Source organism: Rhyacophila brunnea, unplaced genomic scaffold (assembly GCF_057557595.1).
Source record: "Rhyacophila brunnea isolate RB1 unplaced genomic scaffold, BYU_Rbru_1.0 scaffold_8, whole genome shotgun sequence".
Taxonomy (NCBI): Eukaryota; Metazoa; Arthropoda; class Insecta; order Trichoptera; family Rhyacophilidae; genus Rhyacophila; species Rhyacophila brunnea.
The window spans coordinates 6,785,605-6,807,219 of NW_028233350.1; the positions used below are offsets into that span (position 1 = coordinate 6,785,605).

Below are 21,615 nucleotides of genomic sequence, written 5' to 3' on the forward strand. Positions count from 1 at the left end.
GTATTCGTTGTACACAATGCCTGAAGATGCTGAAAGGCGAAACCCGGGTCGCAAAAAACGACTCAAATGGAATATAAAAAAAACTTATATCAATTAGAATTTAAATATAAATTCAATTAATTAGTACGTGTAGATATAAAAAAAATCTTACGAATACAATTTGTCGCCGCCACTGACTTGCAGGTTAAGGAGGTTTCGCGAACTTACCTGTAAAGAAAAAAAAACAAATTTAATTTACATATATTTAACAGGTAAGTACTTTTAAATTCAACTAATTCAACAATGAAACAGATTAGTAGGAAGAATAAAGAAAATTGAGTCCAGCCTATAAAGTCTTACAGGAATAAAATTTGCGCGTAAAAGTTAGCGAAACTTTCAGAGAATAAATCTCTATAATAAAAGCCCCGGGAGTCCTTGAGTCCGGAATTGTCTTTTAAACAGTTTGAGATTCTTTTTATTTAAATTTGTTTTTCCTTTTTACAACGGTGATTTTATTTATATTTATTTCTTTTTAGATTTATATAACAAAGAGATTTGTTTAAAAAGAATGAATTGAAATATAAAATTTATGGTTTCAATTAGTTTATTTTTCTGAAACTGACAGGACAAAAGAAAATTATTTCGAGAATTAAATAAGAATATTAATTGTGTCCACTGTGTAGCTCACTTAATCAAAGGCTCAACTAAAATGTTATGCTGATAGTTGAAATTTAAAAATAAGCGTCCAACAGAGATGTTTATGACAGTTTCCTACTGTACATACTAATAATGCCGGCAAAAGTTATATGTAATTAATAATCAATGATTATCTTTTACAATATTTAGATCTTAAGGTGTAAGATTGGATCATACCAGGGGCGAAGAGTGACTTTTGGAAAGAGGTAGGCTGTGGAGATCTGAGAAAAATAGCACACTTGTCAGGTATAACTTAAGAGAAATAAGATAATACGATATTACTACTAATGAATAGGTACTAATGACAACGACACACTAATCTGACTAATCCAATGAAACTTAAAAACTCACTGACGACATAAAATTGAGCGACGAGATTAAATTACGTATTTTTCAAAACATTTATACACATCAAAAATCATTAGATAACATTTTTTTTTAAAAACAATCTAAGAACCTATGTACCTACTTATATTTATTAATATTTCATAAAACGTCTTATAATTTTTTTTTTAAATTATCTAATTATTAATTATTTTGGACAAAGTGCTGTCATGACAATATTATGCGCGAAGGTTTTAGGTTCTGCGATAGGAGCCTACGATATTTCATGCATTTCGATAGACTGGCTGAGGTTACGTGACGTAAAATCCATATAAAAAAAAAATCACAATTCCTTCACACATAATTTGACTCTTATTTACGACAAGACAGATGGCGCGCTATGGTATATATTTTTTTTAAACCTTTGCAGATTGTTTTGTAATATGTGTAATATATTCCTACATATACAACATCTCTCGTTGTTGTATATGTAACGTAATTTTTTTTTTTTAGAATATGAAATACTTAATCAAGTGATTATATAAATTTATGTAAATATGCAAATTAAAAAATATTTTTCTTAATAAGGTAGGCTTTCAATAATCGCCCAGTATGGAGTATTCGCCACTGAATCATACTCATAGTGCGTACGCGAGGATCTTCGCAATAATCAATTAAACAATACGTACCATTTGTACAAAGTATGATGAAGTATTAACATATTTATGCAGTTGAAATAAAATACAATTTATGCTTAGCGATTACATGACCAGTTAGCCAGCTATCCAGCTGTGTGAAAAACTAACAAGTGAACTCAATGAATGCATAGAATAATGAAATAAAATTAATAATGTATGTGCAAGCATTTCACAAACTGCACACGTTATGCTTCGCTGCATCCTTAGCCCCTGCACACCTGCACTCGATAACTAATTATACCAGGGTTGGCGAACCTTTTTACGTACGCGTGCCAAAATTACCAAATAATATTTTTCGACTGTCTGACATGTCAAGCTGTTTTTTTAATGTCTTTTCTAAAAAACTAAGTTTTTAAGAATTCTATTAAAAAGATTTAAAAATTACAATTGAGTTATTGATATTATATCTTTCACCGTATTTCTAGACGAAGGCATATCTTTTATTTTTTGAATATTTTTTCTTTGTTTTCAAATTAATTACATACCTACTCAAAGATATCGTGGAAACGTTTAAACCACGCCTGTTTCATATTATTATATTCTCCATCAGTGTGCGGTTTTCCATTTTTAGAGATTATGTTTGAGGTTAAATAACAAGCAGTTATTATATTTGAATGACTGCTGATAATTAATTTCATAAGGTTTGTTGATTGAACATTTTTATTTTTAATTCCCCGATCCTAAGGACCGACCTATGCAATCGTATATTTACATTAAACGTAATGATTATTCTTGAAAATGATTTGCCTGCAATTTTTTATACAATACTATTCATTATTTATGCATAAATTTCGTCGTTTCCGTTTGCGCATCGATTGGTACCTAAACATAATATGAAAAACCGAAGAAAGTACGCATGGCTATGTCGTCATTATTTTTTAAATATTAATACTATTATAAGTAAACTTACTTAAGTATGAATATTTATTTATAAAAAAACCATTTTTTAAATATACCTACTTATATAAAATAGTAATTTCTTTTTTCTTCAAAATGAAACATTCGCGTGCCACGCTAAATCATCTCGCGTGCCATAGGTTCGCAATCCCTGAATTATACCGAGCATCTTCTACAAAGCCCCCTACATACTATGTGAATTGTGATTTGATCAGGCGGTCGGACCGATTTAGTCACGTGATATGAGGTAGTGTGTAAGCGTGTCATTATACATAATTCTGTCGAGCTGATATACTAGTATGTTATACCTATCAAACTTTGCAAGTCTATAAGGGTTAATAAACATTATAATATAATACAATGCAGTAGGTAGGTACCTACAGAATATTCTAACTTGATAAACACAAATGCAAGGGCGTCAGACAGTCATTCGACTATGAACCTACGCCGAATCTCACACACAACACGTTAACAAACTAATTAAAATGTTATCACCAAAAATGTATAAAAAGGGATACGCACCTGGCCCCCCTGTCTATTATTTTTAAATCTTTGTAACGCGTATATCTGTCCACTGTATTAGATATACTTGCAGTTTCGTTGAATAAACTTTAATGTTTTAACTTTCGTGAAAGCTTATTGTTTCCCGATCAGTGTTGCCATATTTTGAAAGTGGAATTATAGTACATTGCCTTCAAAATTATAGTATTTCGGCAAAAAGTATAGTACGCGTTGATTGACCAATAATTTTCTGCATTTTCAAAAAATTAAACGTGGGGTAATTTACGTCTTGTTTTTTAGACAAAATAACCATGAAGGGTAATAATTAACGTCTCGTTTTTTTAGACAAAATTCAAATGTTAAGTCAGTGGTTTCCAAACTTTATGTTACTACGCCTCCCTTTTAAAAAAATCTAAAACTAGGTTCCCCCCCTTATTTCATTAAATAATACATACACCTTTTAAATAGTCAACAATGTACCAACTTACGAATACAAAAATGGAAAAAAAAAACAAGGTTTTACCACTTATATTACATAATTTTTTGAAGAATGTGCTTGTTTATTAGCACAATCAATTTCAATATTAATCAATCCAAATTCATCTTCGTTCATTGACAAATGGGTTCTATCATGGACCCCCCGGGTCAAGATTTTTCCACCACATAATGAAAATATTTAATAGTTCCGAAGCAAAGCAGCGCCTTTTTTTGCTATTAATAAAATAATGTGAAATGTGCATTAGCAAACTAACCACTCAGTAAATAGATTTTTGTTTGCTTCAATATATCTATATAGAAATAATTTAAAAGTGGAGACATGGCGAACTTTTTTTTTTTGTCATTTTGATTTCATATGCTCCAATTTTTTTATGAATGCCTTCACTTTGTCGTTTTAAATCAGTGAATGTATTAGTGGTCCTTGGATTAATTTATTCGCTCAATTTCTTTAAAATTGCAACCAAATTCACGTGAAACACACCAACCAAGTGAGGGATTATAAAATTAGTCTCCATATTTGCAGGAAGGTTTGTAAACAACCTTTTAGGCCATCCTCCCACGGCGCAACTTATGTCCGTCGGAACTGAAACTAAAATTCCAGCCAGTATCTAGCTAATGTATTTCAATGGCGGCTCGCTGACGGCGAGACTGGAATCTCTCAGCTTCAAAACGGTCGCGAAGAGATGTGACATGCTAGTCGCGCGGTCTCTGAAGTTTCCAGTCACCGTAAAACAGTGGTACCAACATCATTAGATTTCGGTGAAAAATCATATTTTCTTACCAAAATTGGTTAAATATTAATTGGAAAATCAAAATAACCTTATGTAAACGCTGCAGCGCGCGTGTTGTCAGTTTTTGTACAGCACGGTTGATAGTTGAGTTTGACAGTTTGAGGTTATGTGATTATTATTTCAACTGGGTTTCAGTAGCGCCATGTGCGAAACATCACATTGGTCAGTTTATGAGTTCTTTCATAAACCAGTTCCATCAGATTTCAGTTGCGCCGTGGGAGGATGGCCTTATAGGACTGTTTTTTGTGTAGTTTATAGCTAAAGGCCGTTTTATAAACTATGCATTTGCAAACTACAAACCTGTGGCTACATTAAATGTGTTAAACTTTACGCGCCTCCCTTTGCAACACTCCCGCCATCCAGTTTGGAAATCGCTGTGTTAAGGGCCCGCTGAAGAGCCCGCCGTTCAAATATAATTCAGTATAAAAAGGACCTCGGCGTCGTAACTACGTCAATTTAAATCGATCTTTTTGCAAAAATCACTAATCATCGGAGATTTTATTTCAAGAAATATTATTATTATTACTGATAATTTCTGCCGCGCGGAGAATTATTATTATTTTATGAACACCTGCGAGATGAAGCCGATCAGAAAACAGGGCTGTCAAAATAATATTAAGCATTCATATTTTTTAAATGTTAATTTCATCATGGTTTTTAATCAAACCTGTGCAAGTACGTACTGATAACTTGGGTGGATTTTGTAGCAAACATACTATTGATATATATACGGGTATATTATTATTATAACCCAATTCAAATTGAACATAGATTGATACTCAAATACTATTATAGTATGTTTATGATTTCGAGAAAATAATACGATGGTATAATTAATCCATATCAATTATTTGAAAACATTACATTCGCACTTTGCACAAAATTACAAACACATTCGAAGTTTGCCGCACACGTACAGACCACGTGATATTTGTTTACGCAAAATCGTCGCTTTTCAAAATGGCGAATTTGATTACCAGATTTTACTGCGATGAATCAGTATGTTCCTTTTTGTCTTTTTTTATTCGTAGGTTTGTTTACTATGTACACCGAGAAATTTCCATTTATAAACTCGGAAACGATTTTTACAGAAGAGTTTTGGAATATAATGCAACCAAAACTGGAAAAAAATTCTATCATGGGTGTTGACTTCCTGAATTAGCTAACCCCAGGTCCATGCCACTACGTGAACCACAGTGGATATTAAGCCATTTCCACACTGGCAACAAGTTGCTGGCAACCTCATTAAATTTTACGATACTTACCATAATTGCTTAAGAAATTTTACAATAATTATCGTAAAATCTAACGAGGTTGCCAGCAAATTAACTTGTTGCCAGTGTGGACCCGGCATTAGATGCACAAAACTTAAATAATATATATTATAAATAAAAATTTAAAATTATAAATATATATTATGATTTATGTCTTCGACAGCCCTGATGAAATAAATGTGAAATATGAGTCGGATCAGTCACAGAGCAAATTTATTAACACAAACAACTTTGACACGACCTTTTTATATTAACTAGTAGACCAGATATTATGGACCACATGTTAAAAAATCATATTTTCAATTCTCAAGGCCAATTCTGTAGAACGTCCTCTTAAGTATTAACGTTATATTAAGTTATTAACCTTTTTTTAGACATGGGGATTTTTTTTACTTCTCACGGATTATTTTGGCGTTGTTTTTCTTCTATTAGCAACTTTTTTTTCCGATTTCTCAAAATTATAGTATTTTGGGCGTACTATACCTGTTTTATATCGTACATAGTACGCAGACGAAAATTATAGTACAAATACTATAATTATAGTACGGTTGGCAACACTGTTCCCGATCAATTTCTCGCCATCTAGTCTAAATATATCCTTGAAGGTAAATCACCTGACAATTACCTTCAAGACGACGGTCTTTAAACCTAACAGTCTTGTCTTTGGTGAAGAGACGAAGGAAGGATAACACCATCAAACCACATCAGGTTCCTGTCAACCCAAGCTACCTGTTCCCTTTGCCTTCCCCCCTGAGGGATATAACAGAGCGATGGATGTCAAGAACCACCTGATCAATCCGGTCATCTGAAGCGTTTTCAGGTGTTAGGCATGAGTTTTAGTCATCATAATCAGTACTACAACCCTTGGCCGCTTCCAGGAAATGTCTCCACTCGCCTCTGTCTGCCGTAAGCCTCCATCGCTTATTATTTTTACACAATCTAGGTATCCCGACCTTCCTTTTTGCTTCTGGTCTATTGGAGAGGATCCTTTTTAGTGGTTGGGTGCCTTCTATCATTGAGATATAAATAATGTCTATATCGCCGGCTTCGAATCTTTGATCCATGGGGCGGTGCGCTCGAAGAGTTGTTGTACGCGCAATGGCGTATGACGCCGCGTTGCATGCATGGCAAAGGCGATGGACATCCTCTTCCAAGAGGAGACGAACGCATTTGTTTTTTTTTTCTAAATCCAGCACAGAAAATATGATTTATCATTTCTTAGCCGGACACGGTGGTTTTGCCTCCAAGCTCTATCAGCGTCTCCCCACATGTCATATTATGTCGGTTGAAAGGGAAGAGCTTTTTAAGTCGATCCGACCTTTAGTTGGACCGGTCGGCATTAGTTTGCGGCATTTTAAGGTGAGTGAGAAAATCTTTTTTCATCGAGGATTGATCATAATATATTATCAAAATTTTAATAACGCACACTATAGTGCACGCCAATGGCGAAGGGTGGAGGTAGGCTGTTAAGATCCGCCATAAACAGTGCACATTAAACTTTTTCAGACATACATATTTGTTTTCATTGAAATAAGACTACAATTTACAGATAGTGTTGGTTAGTTTTTAAAATTCAATTAAACCCTGAGAAACCAAGCCATAATAGATAATAGTCAAAAAATACATGTCTATCCATAAAATATCTAAAATTATGCAATGAAATCATACATAACTTTGAATATTTTATAAATAGAATAATATTTTTTATTTATTATAGTTTGGTTTAGTCAGGGCTTAATGAATTAAAAAAATAAACCAATAATATGTGTAATATGTGTTTTTAATCCAACGAAAACAAATAACTATGAATGAAAAAGTGTGCACAATTTTGTCGTATTGCCCAAATTAGACCAAAACTCTCATGGTTTCGTTTAGGCATGGTTTAATTGATTTTTAAAAACTATCTAACACCATCTGTAAATTGTAGTCTTAGTTCAATAAAAAAAAATACATATGACTAAAAAAGTTTAGTGTGCACTATTTATAGCGAATCTTAACAGCCTACCTCCACCCTTCGCCACTGGACTGCACGCTAACCAAGGTCTTGGGAAGCAGCTCCTGGGATACTCTCACGCATGACCCTCACAAAAGGGGGGGCTGGCAAGGATCTAGCTTGAGGGCCCGGCGTGGTGCGTTGACTAGACAAGTGAGATAAACACACATCACAAATTTGCTTTAAAAGTAAGAAAAGTCGCCTGCAGCGCTATTATATATACTTCATGACCATTAAAATTTAAATTGTATGATTGTGCGATGTAATTTTTAATTATTGTGTATGGATACTCAACAATTTCAAAGACACAAAGCAGATGTATTAAAAATAGAGAAAAAATCGCTAATACACTAAATAGGTACTTTTAATCTGACCTGATACACAATTTTAAAAGTGTTAATGTAGTGTGTCACACTACGTTTCACCTTAAAGATAGGTAGGGGGTCCGCCAAAGATCCTAACTTGAGGGCCCACTTTAGGATGTGGAGGGCATGCTTTCACGTATTCTTCGTGATTGTACTTATCTTACATATGGTTCTGAAGAGACCTATCAATATATTTCTTTCGTAGATGTCCAATTTCCTTTCACCTTCATCAGTTTTTATATAGATAACATAATTGATATTAAAATAAACCTAATATTTGGTTACATGTTATTTCGTAATTTCGCTTTGAACGCGTATATATCGCCCGACGCTCGGATAGCCTTAAGCGCCAGGCTATTCGTGTATGGGCATTACAACACGTCTGTGGATTAAAAAAAAACTTATTTCAAGTATTTTAAAATTAAAATACATTAACTACGAAAATAATGCATTACAAAAAAAAAACAAAACAAATAATAATTTCGAACGTTAGGCCATTCAAAAAAGAGAACAAAGCTGATTAGTTCTGGATGGTACAATCTCGAAATGTTTTTTTTTTTGCTTTTAGAAAAAAACGAACAATTTAAGCGAAGACCAAGGTGTCATGATTGGTGATGGAGTGGCATTATCCGTATCTAACGGGAGATATTATCATTGTGAGTACCGAGAAGAATGTACGCAACACTTTAATTTGGTAGCCTACACGGTGACCTAATGAAAAGGAACACCATTACGCAACTAAAGAATTTCATTCCAGCTTGACAGTATGTTAAAATGTTTTAAATAAGGGACACGCCGACTGTGTTTGACAGGGCACAGTGGGCAGTGTTGCCAACCGTCGTTGACAATAACATGCTATACAGGTACGAAAAAACGCTAGGTTTTATGAAAATATAATTTAGAAAAAAACGTGCAAAAATTGAAAATAATGGGTATGGGGAAAAAAATCACACATTTTCCCAGAAACTGATTAATTGGTGAAAATCTTATCGTCTAAAGACATTAAAAAGCCTAACCCCCGTTTCAGACGGGACACCGGTGTCCCGTCTGAAACGGCCTAAAGGGCGACCGACTGTGGATCTGTGAGTTAGAATGCTAATCATTACATCATGGGACCGATGATCTGCGAGATCTAAATTTAACGGAAGGTAAGAAAGATAAGACTTATGACCGAGAAGACTGTGAGCACTACGCAGGAAGGGGAGGCCTTGATTCAGCTGTGGATTGAAATTGATTGAGAGGAATAAACGATTAATTTACGTAGTATATAAAAATATATATATATTTATCTAAGTGATTAAGAGCGTACATAAGTGAAACGGAAAATAATTTTCAACAGTATGTGGAACGAAATTTCGCAGTCGTCGCCAATCGGAGACTGACAGTCGAGGTGTGAGCACGTTAATTTGTTTTGTGATGGCGTCGAAGGAATATATTCTTAAATCGTGTAAAGATTACTAAAAAACGTTCTGCATGTACTTGAAAAAGAAAACATGTCAATGAATATACTATTATTATTAAGAATATAATAATAAACATAACATTAAAAGGACGCATGTTGAATTTTTATGACAAATTATATTTCGTTCGGCTCGCGTCATTTGCACAATCCGCGCATCACCTAGTCACGATCTTTTTAGACCACGCCTCAGCTGAAGTATAGTCTTAATTATTTATAAACTTTTATTGTCGCCCTACCTATAATTAAAATGGTATTCTAAAATTTTCATCGAGATATAATTACAGCTCTTGTTACTTGTAGAAAATTAAAAAAAAATATCAGAGTACATACACTATTTATAAAAATATAATTTAATTACTTATAGAAAGTTAAAATAAGTTGGTCAACATATAAACTTTACAAGGTGTATAATTATAACTGCATTGAACTATAATTAGCTCGGTTACTAAAAACAGGAGGGAAGAAACATTAATTTCCTATTTCCTGAGAAAAGCCAAAAGTCTTGGGCCACCATGTTGCCAGTATCTAATTATGTGTGAATAAAACAAACTAAAAAAAAACTGTTAACGAGATCTTTTAACCAACCATGATGCTGCGGCTTGGCCAAATTGAATGAGCAATCGTGTATAATGCATATAGTGAATACCTCGGGTGTATACATTACCTTATAACAATTTAATTAATTACCCCGTTATGTTATTCAATCATTGAATGCGCCATTGGACCGGTTGGTTCCTTCTTGGACCGTCGCGAATGGTAATGGACCAAATGAAAGCATGTGGAATGTGTGGAAAGATAATTTTACGGGGAAAGATTACCGGATGCTTTCGAATTATTCGTCCCGGTTATGTAATCGGATCAGTGTCTGTCAACGTTTTTGAATTGTAGGGATATCTTGATCATCTTCTATGCAAATTGGGTTCTTCTTTAAGTATGTGTCCAATGACTAAGGGCCGTTTCAGACGGGACACCGGTGTCGCGCTCGATATAATATAGAAGGCATTTGTATTATGTTTATGAACGCCCCAGAGCTAATGAGTCAACGCATAATTTCGCGTTATAAATTAGAACATAAAACTGGCTGCGGTAATAAAAACAAGTGTATCGGCGGCTTGAGAATGTAGCGGCCGACGGAAAAGTGTACCGGACACGCGTTGACTTATTAGCTCTGGGTGTTCATAAACATAATACAATGGATCCTTTATTCGAATACATAGGCCTCCTTATTATATACGAGCGCGCCACCGGTGTCCCGTCTGAAACGGGCTTAAGAATGTCTTGAAATGTCGAATACGTCGATGTGACAAAGTTTATTATGGACTGTTTATGTCGAATCTTAACAGCCTACCTCCACCCTTCGCCACTAGTGACGTCATCGTCATTCACAAAACACACGTTGCCAAATGGAACTGCGCACATTGGTGGAATGCGACATTTTAGTAGGTACGAAAAAAACATCTAGTGCTAACAAATCGCATGCGTCTTGGGCTGCGAGCCGATGCCTATATTAATATACCTATACACGTATCTAGAGGTTACGCGCGTCTGTCGCTAGGTGCCTGTGAACGCGGTCTTCATATGCAACATCAGAGCGACATTTATAGGTTTGAATTATGACTGTGTGGCAGACGAGGCGAGTTTAGATATGAGAGCCGAGAGGCTTGCAAAAATTTAAAATCTTGGGATTTCGTTGCCGATTTTTTTTAGTGTCTGGTGGGTACTGACTACTATGAATTTTCAACTCAGTTTTCAACTTTGAACTTTGCTTTTTCAACTTTGCTTGATGATTTAATTTATATTTACTTTTAAAATTATCGATATTATTTCTGATTCCATGGCAGTTATGGCAGGATTTTTTTCAATTAAAAGGATTCCAACAATATTATACAATCACGAGATTTAGGGATCTCTAAGTCTGAGCAGGATCAAGTGGAATTCGTTACATTCCGCATTACATCAATGGTACTTTGTATTATTTGACATTTGTCTTATAAACCTACTTCCTTCCTAATATTATTATAGTGAAAGCTCATTCAAACTTTCCCGAAAAATTATTAGGCGTACGAGCTTTCATCTCATAGAAAAATCTAAGAATCTGATATCAAAAGAAATAAAATACAAATAATTTACCATCGAAATTTCGTCTTAGGTCCTTCCTTCCATTAAAATAAACAATAAAAATTAGTTGATTAGGAGTTCCTAGAAACTAAATTATTAATATATACGTGCGTTACTATGGAAATCAATATGACATGTGAAGTACAATTTTTTTTGATCGTTTAAGCTAGTCAAGTCAAGTTTATATGGTTCAACAGAATTTAAAAACGTTCTATATAAAAAGTTCTTTTTATCTTGTAATTATTTAATAGTTTGGAACGCCATATAGTAAAACTATAGAGAAAAAAAAAACAATTTTAACTCCATTCAGATACAAATTTGAGTTGAGTCTATTCGTTTTATGAAGACAGAATAGTAACAATACATTTTTGTATATGTCTCTCATCAAATTGATCGGATTAAAAAGCTTTTTCGTAACGATTCGTTGCCAAGGATTTTAACTGCTTACACTGTTGTTTTAAAAGATTTATAAGTTTGTTGGCAGTCGCATTAGAATGGCTTTGTGAGCTACCAGGCGACCGCGGGCTACTGCTCGGGCATAACTGGATTAGGTACATTGTGTGCGGTACTTAAAATTTAAGTAATGCTATTATGAATTTACTGTTGGTACATACGATTTATTAACAAATATTCGTTTTGATTTAACATGTGTGATTTGATTATCTATCCGAATCTGATTAATTCATTAGCTGTCGCTATCTATTTCGTTGATTACGCACCTTACAATGATTAGGTACCATTGTATTTATGTTGCGTATATATTGCGTTGTATACCCTGCGATTATCTGTATTAATCAATGGCACCACCCAACTCGAGCAAGTCAGCAGCTATGTCTATCTCGGACAGCAGGTGCCCATAGACGGAAGCATGCACGATGAAATTGCTCGCAGAACAAAGCTGGGATGGAGTGCTTTCGGACGTCTGAGTAGTATCTTCAAGAATGACCTACCATTATGTCTTAGGCCATTAAGCGTAGGGTGTTTAACCAATGTGTGCTATCCGTGCTCACGTATGGCTGCGAGACGTGGACCCTCAACAAGAGAGATGTCCAAAGGCTAAGAGTCGCATGGAGAGGTGTATGTTGGGCATCACGCGAAAAGACCGTAAGAGAAACGAATGGGTTAGGAAGCAGACAGGAGTACGCGATGTAATAGACGTTGCCAAACAGCTGAAATGGAGATGGGCGGGGCACATTGCTCGCCGAAAGGACGGCCGCTGGACAAATGCCGTCTTCCAGTGGTACCCAAGGGGCACGAAAGGGTCACAGTGTCGCCCTAAAAGCCGCTGGATTGACGAACTGGTAAAGTTCAGCGGAAATACGTGGCAGCGAATGACACAGGACTGAGAGAGTTGGAAGACGCTTGGGGAGGCCTTCATCCAGCAGTGGATTGACCCCGGCTGATGATGTATGATGTATTTATGTTAATTACTTTAAATTGTTCTTATCATATTATTACCAGATTTTACCAGGGCTTCAACCCGGTACTAAACCGAAAACCGGAAAACCGTTATTTTTGTCGGAAAGAATACCGGAATCGAACCAGAAAAAAATCGGTTTTTTCGATTCGGTACATGTCATGCGTAAACAAAACATTCACGATCGTATGATGCATCTCGACATAATTCTCATAATTTATAACACACAATTTAAAAAATATATCGCTACGGCCGTGCGGTGCAGTAGGTATAATCATTGGTTTCGGAGCGTGGCGCCAGGCTATCATACAAGTACCATAAAATATTCTAAATTGTCAAAGAAAATATTGTCTTAATACGAATAAAAACATTTAAAATGAATCACTCGAAGATGAACCGAAAACAAAAAAAAAACGTTATTTTTTTCGGAACGAAAACCGGTAGCGAACCAATACAATATAATTGTAAATATTTAATAATTGTGATGAATTTGATCAACAACCACCAAAATTAAATCTAACGTTAAGTACAGTATGAAAATACGTACCTTTTTATTATGTTTGTACTTATATATATAAGTGGGATAGATGCCGGTGGCGAAGGGTGGAGGTAGGCTGTCAAGATCCGACATACATAGTGCACAATAAAGTCATACGTATTTTTTTTATTGAACCAAGACTACAGATTGCAGATAGTGTTAGTTGGTTTTTAAAATTCAATTAAACCATCCTAAAATTAAAGGCATTTTCTGGCGGATCTCTAAAAGCTGGCTTAATTTTCGCACGAAAGTCCGTGAAATAATTAATAATAAAAAATAAAATACCTAATTGAAAACTACGCCACTGTTGTCTATAAAGAAGTTTAGGGCAGTGTAATCGTGGGTTGCTGCCAAAAGTTGGTAAGTCGATAATTTAGGTATTTAGACGATTTAACGACAGATTATGTGTGTATATATTATAAATATGTATGCTATAAATACAATTCAAGGTCATCCGATATATAGAACATGTATATTAAGCACAAAGAAATTAGCATTATATCTGATTTTAGAGAGCATGTCAAACATCAAATTGCATTTACTCCATAACATGATTTCAAGACCTACCAACTTTTGGCAGTAACCTAATTAATACTCTTTTTGACATGACTGAATGATCACTGTTTGAATTTTAAAGATTAGCTATCTTTACACCGTTCTGAAAACGAGTTGATAACTCGAAACAACTGACAACATAAATAACTCAAAAACAATAGAATTTTGTTTCAGAACCACGTAAACGTCAGTTAAATTAATATTTACTATTGACAGTCTTTCGATTTCAAGATTGCTAAATCTAAATATGTATACCTCGTTGTACTTTCCGTCTCTGTAAAGCTAGTTATGAAGAGAACACATGATTGCCTTTAAAAGCATCCGGGTCGGGTTATAATGGATTTGCCATTTAATAAAGCGATTGATTTATACGGAAAAATATTTTCGAAATATGCTTAATTATGATTATCAGCCGTAATCAATGATAAATTAGTTACAATTTTGAAAAAAAAAATATAAGAAAACAATAACCGACTGGCAAATTGCAGCGAATAACACTCGTAAGTAGGCAAATCGATCAGTGTTGTGCGCTTTTTCGAGGTGAACGAGATTACATAGTTTGATTCAAAAATATTTTAATAAGATTCGATACAACGGTTTAAATTAAAATATGTGTTGTTTTGTTATTGAACTGTACTTCCGAGATCTTGAATATATGTAAAAATATACACATGTATGATAAAATGCAACATCTGGTGGCACACACACTACGATTTCAGACAAATTATTCACAATTTTTGTAAATGTCGCTGTTTTACACGTAGCAATTTCGGGTGCCGGACGAAATCCCGAAGGCCAAAATCCCGAATGCTAAAATCCCGAATGGCCGAAATCCCGAATAGCCGAAATCCCGAAAGCCGAAATCCCGAAGGCCGAAATCCCGAATGGCCGGAATCCCGAATGGCCGGAATCCCGAAGGCCACAAAAAGACAGAGACAAAACCATTTTTTTGTAGAACAAATGAGTTTTTGTCTCCTGCAAAAAATTGCGCAATCGTAGCACTTATCTTCGCAAGCTAAACCCCATTTTAGACAAAAAATGGGTTTTTGTCTCTCTTGTAAAAATTTTGCAATTCAAGATTGCGCAATTGTCGATGTTTATATTTTTTTATTTTTCGGGATTCCGGCCATTCGGGATTTCAGCGTTCGGGATTTCGGTATTCTGGATTTCGGCTTTCGGGATTTCGGCCATTCGGGATATCGGCCATTCGGGATGTCAGCATTCGGGATTTCGGCCTTCGGGATTCCGGGCTTCGGGATTTCGACCCAAACCCAGCAATTTCATTTACGAATGGAATACATGGTTACATGTAAATTTCATGTATTACATTTCGACGTATCACAGTTCACCGTGAGCTGACTTACAAGAAATACATTATATTATAGCATTCAGATCAACAAATAACATGTTGTCAGTGAAGCATTGAAGACAGTAATGTTCCAATTTTATTAAATTGAATTTGATCACTTTAGTAAACGATCATCTATTTCCGATACGAGGCGTCTAATTCCAAAAAGCGATAAGTCCACATTTGGTCAAAATCGGGAAAAAATACGCATGCATTCTTTGTATAATTTTACACAATATGTATTGATCTATAAATTCCAAAACGCGACATAACCCTACGAAAAAAAATATTTTAAGTCTCGATTTATTACAAAAAGCGCCAAATCCGTGTTTCATAATATTTAAAGCTTGGTTGATTTCGCCATTGAAAAGGGCGTCTAGTTCCACGGAAATATAAATTAACAAGTGAGGTATAAGTAGCGCTACGTCCAATTTTATTTTGCCTATATTTAATACATTTAAGAGTTTATCGGCTGAAACAAATTGCCATTTGGTTCTAATTTCGACATCGAATACAACGAAAAAAATAATCTCACGTTAAAACAAATAATTGAAGCTTGAAACGTTGTTTCCCGAAAATATTGAATTGTGGACTTGTTGCTTTTTGTAATTAGACGCTCACGTATACGTCCGATACGGCTAACTGCACACGTGCAGATTTTAGAACACGATGGCATACTACATCGCAGTTCAACAAGTTCGAGTACCTAGGTAATTGTTTAGATGGCAACATACATGTTAATTAAATACTTGTTTAGTATTGAGTTCCACTGATGTTCGTAAAAGAAATTTGTCTTTCGAATAGTTTTCACACGATTAGTTTTAACGTGCTTAACTTGATTATTTTTTGTACTACACTTTTAAAATAATATTAAAGTGTCATTTTAGTTTTTAAATTTTAGCAAAGTACTTGGTGATTTTTACAAATATTTAAATGCTACGTTTCCACAGAAAAAACACGGTGTAGATATTTGCATAAATCAAACTTCATTACAGTCTAAAATTATTGTGGGAAAATTATATTTCGAGTTAATTACCAGTTTATTCAGCCGTACGATGATACAAAAAACAAGTTAGCTGTAAATAAGTACCTGTATCCTCTGCAATTAATAAATTTACACATCAAACAACCAATTTGATGATTGATTGTTAATTATCCGAAAAAAATGGTGTTTTTTGTTGATTTTATTATTGATTGCTGTAATAAGTACCTGGTCACGATATAATAGTGTACCTTTAAGAAGATGGATTTGTTTATGTAATTATGTATATGGGAATCATTATAATTAAACGAAAATGTTAATTCGCATTATACAAGTGATAATAAGTGTGAAGAATTACTTAATTAAGAAAAATAAATGAGTTAATATTTTAATTTATCATTATAGAAATGTAATTCTTGTTGATGACTTTGTGACATCGTTATGTTTCTATAACAAATTAAAATAGTATTCATTATATTTTATGTACGAATGAAATTTTATTGAAAAAGTTGTAGATACGAATACATTCCTACATTAACATTAGATTTCATATTATTATAAATTAATAGTGGCATCTATGAATTAAACCAATAACTAATTTGGAAGCACTCATTGTCAGTGGGCAATGTACTGTGGTGGTAGAGAGTAGTAGATAGAAACTGATTAAAATTTCTCGTCTACTTTCTGTATAAAATCGTAATGAACGTATATTTATTAAATTTGACAATGCGGCGCCCAATTAATTGTCCTGGCGTCCAGTTGTCCCATTCCCGCACACGGCTGTAGCGTCGTGTTTTTCGTCTTTTATATAATTCGTCACCGTTTTAGCAAAACCATCTATGTGCACTTTCTCAAATTGTGCAGGAGAAGGATAAAACTGAATAAAAAAATAATGTTACATTTAAACATTAAAATTATGAAGAATGCTTTATTATAATCAGAAAATGGTCTAAGATTATTATTTTGTTTACAAAAATCTTTTATTTTTAATACAAAAATAATAAAAATACAGTTTGTGATGTCACATAAGTTGTTTTGACCGTTTTGTAAATACACATAGTTTAATTTATTCATCAAAATGTGAATAATAATAAATTCATGAAAAACTGTTACATAAATAATAGTTGAAATATACATAGTGCATTAGTGATAAATTGCAATATCATTTTATTAATTATTATTAATGCAATAGTGAGATGATATTATATTTATAAGTTCATTTACTTTCTATTAGCAGGTTTAAATGTTAGGTTATCGTAGAAATAGTGGTGATCTTTCTCTATTACACTTTTTAATTCCTGAAGATGTATGTTTTTCGACTGCGATATTGGCAATGATTCATTATATATATTACAAAGGCAGTCAAACGGTTGCACTGATAAAGTTGAGTTTGTAAAAGATTGTTCCATCTGGTAGATACTGTAACATTTTAATATCATATACAACAGGATCTCCGAATCGTTTTCCTGGTCTGATTGAACTTAATCCAGATTTAATCTTATCCATAATTCTTAAAAATTTAAAATCAATGACATTAATTTTATAAGGTTGTTTTGGTCTTGCTAGCCGCATACGTGCTATATAATCAGATGGTGAATATATTGGAGGCTTAAAATACTTTTCTTAGGTGGCATGTGCACTATCGGCCTCTATCATGGTGTGGCCTTTTTCCAGAAAAAGCTGTTGAATCTCGATGTTTTTTCTCTCTAAAGATATAACTTAGAGCAGTAGCGAATAATTTATTTCGGTTTTGATATCCACACCCATCCGATATTAGAATTATTTCATTGTATTGTCCTGCTTTCGATGAGATGAGACAAATTCATTAGAAGATACATTATGAAGAATGTATATGGTGAAATTGTGTAGTTGCAGCTTTTGTTTATAATACATTTGTGCCTGTGTTTTGGACATAGCAGCACACTTTGGAGATCCATTGTGATTACTAACCGTCCAGTAATACTTCTGGTACTCTCCTTCATTTCATTTTTGGTCTTCTAGCATCTTTTTTTTTTAATAATGTGGCTATTGTATTTCATTTCTGAAACATTCTTCATTTTATAACTACAGCAGATGGCAGTGATGGCACACTGATCTTTACGTGGTTGGTGGATACTGATTTTTTGGTGGTAAATATACTGGAGTATATTCTGCTGCTTTATGACCATTTTCCAGAGACCATTTTTTTATATTCATCATGCATTTGTATTTTGGATCGGAAACACGATTCCACATACACCCTGGAGGTATTTTCTCTGCAATAATGGCTGGGAACTTTGGAATTAGATCCAACCATAATGTAACATTTTTCCACAAATCTCTCCGTTTTGATTTTTGGTTGCACTACCAATTATTTATCTTCAGTCAGATTCTTATTACCTGTCATTGTTGCTTTCAATTGGCCACTGTCATCGAGACGTTTGTAGTTGTTTATCCAACTTTTAAATTAATTCTCGCCTATACCCTATTGACCATGTAGGCATCTTCCAGAAATTATTGAATATTTCCTGTCTCTCTTTTTGAGAAAGCATCTTTCAAACCGTCGTGCAAGACCATAATGCATAGCATATAACATAGAAACAAACTATGTGTAGCCAAACTGTAAAAAAACATTACACTCTCGATATCAAAATACCATCTTACTTATATGTTACTATAATATACACATAGTTGTTTTTGTGAACCGTGGTTTTTGAACCTTACACATAGCTGTTTTTTATTTTTTGAAATAACTTCGGAGCGAGTTTACCCAACACATAGATCATTTTACTGGCCTATAGAGAAAAAAATAAGGAATGACTTGGTATTTAAAAGTCATTTTTGATAAAAGTGACACATAGATGGTTTTGCTAAAACGGTGACGATATTAAGATAAGTGATAATATATTGATAGTTAACTACAATGTCATTTCAAATATTTTTTAAAGTTTAAGCCTCAACTAATTCTTGCAGCGAGGAAAAAAAATACTCGAAGGTAGTTTAACAAAAATCACATGGGCACATTATCCGATGAAAAATAATCATTATTTTAATTGATTCGTTTATTTAATAGAAACGTATAATTACCGAGTTTATTACGCCAGATTTAACACGGGAGATAAAGCATCTTAAGGTAACTTAAGATTTTATCGGTGGCGAGTAAAGGATGTGAATTTTGTAGCGGAAATCTGATATTTAAAAAAGCATCTTGAATAATGTTTGTTTTAATTAAAAGGTTAATATTGTTTTTTGAACTCACAATAAAGAGTTCACACTGAGCATAATATATTATTATATTTTTCAATTATTATGAAACTTTTTATGGGTAAATTTGAATGGAAATGTTGAACTTTATTAAACTTTCATAAGCATTACGAAACACTGCCATTTTAGTACCCAAACTCGTAATATTAATGAATGTGAATCAGCGCAACAGTACCTATGTAAATAATAAATAAACTATCGTTGGTAAAATTATATTAAATGCTGAATTAGTAGATACTCGTTTAATTAGAGAACGGTATGGTATAATTTAAATCCATGATCTAGTCAGTGACGTAGGATTAAGTATAGAAATAAATAATTACAAGATAAAAAGAACTTTTTATATACAACGTTTTTAAATTTTCTGTTGAATCATATAAACTTGACTTGACTAGCTTAAACGATCAAAAAATTTGTATTTGATAGAAATACTGAATAAATATAGAATACTGAAATGTCATTATGACATTTCATATTGATTTCCATAGTAACGCACGTATATATTAATAATTTAGTTGCTAGGACCCCAGACCCCTAGCAACCAATAACAGAGTTTTACTTTTTACGAATTTCTTCCGAAATAGCTTTTTATACAAAACAGAATTAACTGAAAATGAATTCAATTCTACTTAAAGATGGCTAAAAGTATTAAAAGAATGCATTGGCTGCTTGAAATTGGCAATTTGACAATGACAATTGAACTTGGCAAAGAATGCTTGTTCTGATATATTCTAAAAGTTTAGTTTTAAAATGTCTAGCTAGTCGGGAAGTTAGTTAAAAATCGATTGCAAGATTTGTACTGGATAAACAACCAACGGACAAACAAGAATACGACCTAATAAAAACGTTGTAAAATGGGAATGGTTGATATGTAGTTGACAAAAACAGGATGAAAAGGTGAACAGTATTGCCAAATCATACTCTCACGAAAAATGTAAGTTTGCTGATTTTTGTTTCTATGCTGAGAAAATCGACAGTGTTTTTTTTTGCGTAGAGGCAGGTCCTTCTGCAGAGGGTTGGGCGGACGCTTTTTTGAGTTGCTCCGCTCCAGCTCCGCTCCGCTCCAGCTCCGCTCCGCTACCTAATACTTGCTCCAGCTTTGCGCCAGGGTCTGCTCCGCTCCGGATAGGCTATATTCAATACGCAAAATTTTGATGCAGGGTTTTGAATGTGTGAGTGCCCTACGAAAATGAAACACGCATTATACACGTGCAATAGTGTGTGTAATACACTAATATTAAATGAGCGTCAATGCATAAACCGAGAGCAGTGTTAGTATTCAACGTATGACGTATTATTGACAAGTTTATCCCGGATTCTTCCTTACTCGAGATCGGTTACCCGCTACTCCTTACCCGTTATGCCGGGTCCACACTGGCAACATGTCGCCGGCATTAGGTATTTCAGTTTCAATTATTTCTGAGTTCCCTGAGTTACGAGGGTGGGTCAATAAGTCCTTAGAAAAGCCGGCAGGTGGCGCGACTAGTACTGTAAGCGGTTTGTTTTCATGCAGCGGCACTACCGATTCAGTATGCTGCGAAGTTTCAATCAGATTGGTCGGGTTGTTGTTTTTTATTTTCGTACATTTAAAAAAAAAATTTGCTTGTTTACAAAAATGGAGAAAATTGAGTTTAGAGCTTTTAATATAAAAGGGTTAACAGCAAAGGAAATAAAAAATGAGTTGGATTTAGTTCACGGCATATCTGCTCCTTCACTTGCAACTATTTATAACTGGTTAAATGAATTTAAACGTGGTCGTACATCAACAAAGGATGAACCACGCTCAGGACGTCCTGTAGAGGTGACTACACCAGAGATGATCAATAAAATCCACGATATGGTGTTAAGTGACCGAAGATTAAAGTTGAGTGAGATAATTGAGGTTACAGGGATCTCAAAAGGTAGCGTCATTTCTATTTTACATGACAAATTGGGC

General features: G+C 34.1%; 1 protein-coding gene across 3 annotated transcripts in view; it reads right to left on the reverse strand.

The window, feature by feature from the left end:
* Positions 1-21,615, reverse strand: part of Prosap (SH3 and multiple ankyrin repeat domains prosap) — a 349,544-nt gene that overhangs the window by 146,349 nt on the left and 181,580 nt on the right. The window lies entirely within an intron of this gene.